Below are 4,212 nucleotides of genomic sequence, written 5' to 3'. Positions count from 1 at the left end.
GCACTTTAGAACAAGCAGTTCTGACACTTACGCTATGTTTAGAGGTTTTGTTTGAAGCACTACCTCAAGAAACACTCGGCTCTTCAGTTGTAGGCATATAACAGGGACCCATTTCTCTGTTCTGAATGAGCAGTTTTAATTGTAAACCCCAGAACCAGGAGGATTTCTCAATGACCACTGAGTAGGACACAACAGCAGATCCAGGCAAGCAAGCTAAGGCAATTCTGCTTGTAGGGACTTACCAACACTAGCATAGATCTCTACAAGCTGTGAAATAGTTTATTGTCCTGCAGTTCTCTTTTTACACTCACAGATCTTTCTATGTTTTAACCAAAGCAGTCCCAGAATTGTCTGCATGCATTCTTCTTTCCCTCCTCTTGAAGACTCAGTACCCTGGGGAACCTTAGACCCTGCCAGACTATTATATCAATAAGAATGTGAAGGTACATACACTGAGTTCAGAAGTAACTGCTCAGTTCAAAGTCACAACCTAGGAAATTTTAGATCCAAGAACACAGTAGGAGACAACCCTTTTATTCAGTACATTTCCCTTAATCCCACCTTACTTTGAAGCTTTTCTACTTAGGAAGCTGTCATATCAAATAAACATTAAAGCTTCTTTTCCTACCTGACAGTGTCTCAGAGGTAAACAGGAATAAAGGCGTGGAATCTGGATAAAGGGATGAGATAAAGGCTTGTTGGGTTTTACAAGAATAAGTCACGTATGCACAGGGTTAGAGATACTAGATACTGAGGAAAATATGTTTACTCATCTCCATGGAAACCTCAAGATTCTCTTAGGAGCTGCTTGGTTGAGAGGGAGACTGGTGTCATGAAACAGGTGAAAGCCAGTAAGTGTTTCAGGAGTCAGTTTTAAAAAGGCCAAGTGCACAGCCTGCTTAAAAGAAAGGCTGAGCATCCCTACATGCTTCAATCTGGGCAGCTTAAAGCACACAACCCAGATATGACAGTTCCTGTGGTTCAGGAAGTGTCACATATTTCTTTCAAGTAGTGTTTAGTAAAGTCACCAGTCCTTGACATGTGAGTTTCACATTATCACAGATCCCATTATTATGTGTTGAATGCACAGATATGTCCTCAGTCCATTATTACTTACTGTAATAATGCTGCCTCACCAAGGCTATTATGACTTTACAATGCTATTGTGATATCACAATGATATTTTGACATCACAGTGCTATAACCACATCGCAATGGTATGACATCATAAAGTTATTATGATATCACAATGCTATTATTACTTTAGAATGCTATTGCAACATGATTATAGTATGACATTACAATGGCATTTGGACATATCAGTGGCTTTATGACCTGAAAATGCTATTATGACATCACAATGGTATTTTGACATCAGAATTATATTAAGACATCAAAATGTTAATAAGACTTCATATAAGTATGAGTTTGAAATGGTATTAGGACATTACAATGATATGAGAACACAAAGCTCTTATGACAACAAACTGACATTATGCCATCACAAAGCTTTTATGACATCACTATGTTATTATGATATCATAATGGTATTATGATATAATTGTGGTATGACATAACAATAGAATTTTGACAACACAAAGATATTATAACATCACAGTGCTATTAGAATTTCACAATGATATTATGAAATCACAATGGTGTTATGACTTCACAGTGCTTTTATGATATCACAAAGCTATTATGACATCTTAATGTTATGACATCACAATGCTATTATGATGTCACAATGGCATTAAGATTAAACAGGATTTAAGAAATCACAATCGTATGCCCTCTAAATGCAATTATATCACAATGATATGATATCACAATGGTGTTTTGACATCAAAATAGCATTATGAATTCATATTGATATGATAACATAACAATGGTTTATGATTCATAAAGATATGTATTCGCAATGATATTAAGATATAACAATATTACATCACAATGCTATTTGACATCACAATGTTATGACATTACAATGCTATGTTAGCATCACAATGCAATGATGACATCACAATTTTAATATGACTTCACAATGCTATTATAACATCACAATGCTATGATGACATCACAATGGTATGACATCTCAGTGCTGTTATGAAAACATAATGATATGACATAGCAATGTATTATGATGTGACAATTCTATTATGAATTCACAATGCTTTACAATGCTTTGTAGGACATCAAAATGACATATGACATTACAATGCTATTATGACTTCATAATGGTATCAGTTCAGAATGGTATTAGAACACCACAATAATATGACATCTCAATTCTATGATGATAGTAGAATGCTATTCTGACATCACAATGCTATGATGACATCACAGTGGTATCACATCCTGATTTTGATTATGATTTCACAATGGTGTCATGACAACTAAGTGCTTTTATGACTTCACAATGCTATTTTGACATCATAATGCTTTTATGATATCACAATGCTAGCCAGACATCACAATGCTATTAATTCATTACAATGGTATCACATCTCTGTTGTATGTGTAAATTAATATTTACTATTGATATATCTTCTGGTAAATCTGTTGCTAATTGAATAGAACTGTATAACCAAATCACTACAGAGATTCTAGTTAACCTAGAACACAATGCTGACCAATAGTTATTCCCTCCTAAATCTCCAAGCCCTCATAGTTTCCTAACATTTAGATTTTACCCATTTTACTTACATTTTTGAAATCTTATGTCTGTTTCCTTCTCCATGTAGTTCCTAGTTCCCCTCCCAGCTCAACTCTCCTATCTCTGCCCTCACTCTTTTTTTCCCCCACTCATTTCTTACACTGTGGCTCCTCTCCTCTTTCCTGTCCTCTGGCTTGTCTCCTCTCCTTGCTCAACATTGTGTCTAGTTGCTTTATTTGGCCTATTTACACAAAGTTGAGACAGGATGCATAGAATAAGTATCAAAATGAAATATCCTGAATGAAACCAGAGAGTGGGGGGAGGGGAGAAATCAGCATTTGAAAGAATAAAAGTAAGTTGTATACATTTCAAAAGACATTTTAACAACATTATGACATTACAATGATGTTATATAATCACAATGGTATTATAATATCTCAATGCTATTATAATATCACATTGTTTTCATGACATCACAATGCTATTATGATCTGGAAATAGTACGACAGCTCAATGTTTTTCTGACATCAAAATGCTATGATGACATCACAATGCTATGATGACATTACAATGCTATTATAACATCAAAATTATATGGCATCACATTGCTATGATAATATCACAATGGATATTATGATATCACAATGATATGATGATATAGCAATGGCCTGATGATATCAAAATGACATTAGGACACAAAATTCATTATGACAACTCAATGTTATGATGACATCACAGTGCTATGATGACATCACAGTGCTATTATATTATCACAATGGTATATGACCAGAATGCTATTATGACATTACAATGCTATCATGGCAATACAATGGGTATTATGAGATCACACTGCTTTTATCACCTCACAATATTATGATGACATCACAATGCTCTATGACATTATTGTGTTATGATATCTCAATGGCATTATGACATTACAATGCTATTATGACTTCACAAAGGTATAGCTTTACAATGATATTAGGACATCTCAATGCTATTGTGATATCCCAATGCTTTTATGACATCACAATGCTACTATGATATCCAAATGCTTTTATGACATCACAAAGCTATTATGACATCATAAAGCTATTATGACAGCACAATGACTGACATGTAAATGCTATTATGATATAACAATGAGGTGGCGTCACGATGCTATTATGACATCAAAATCCTATTATGACTTCACAATGCTACAATGACATCTCAATGGATTTGTGGCATCACAATGGTTTTATGACTTTACAATGCTATTATGACATAACAATGCTATTATGACATCAGTATGGTTTAATGACTTCAGTGGTGTTATGACTTCACCTTGCTATTATGAAATCACAATGGTATTACAACATGATCGTGGTATGTCATTACAATGGAATTTTGACATCAGATGCTATCATGACTTCACAATGGTAAGACTTCACAATGACATTAAGACACCAAATGCTAGGAAGGCATCACAATGCTATTATGACATCACAATAACATCATGACATCAAAATTCATCATGACATCCCAATTCCATTATGACATCATACTGTTAGGTG

Source organism: Meriones unguiculatus (assembly GCF_030254825.1).
Source record: "Meriones unguiculatus strain TT.TT164.6M chromosome Y unlocalized genomic scaffold, Bangor_MerUng_6.1 ChrY_unordered_Scaffold_23, whole genome shotgun sequence".
Classification (NCBI taxonomy): domain Eukaryota; kingdom Metazoa; phylum Chordata; class Mammalia; order Rodentia; family Muridae; genus Meriones; species Meriones unguiculatus.
Note: the sequence above shows the minus strand (reverse complement) of the source record.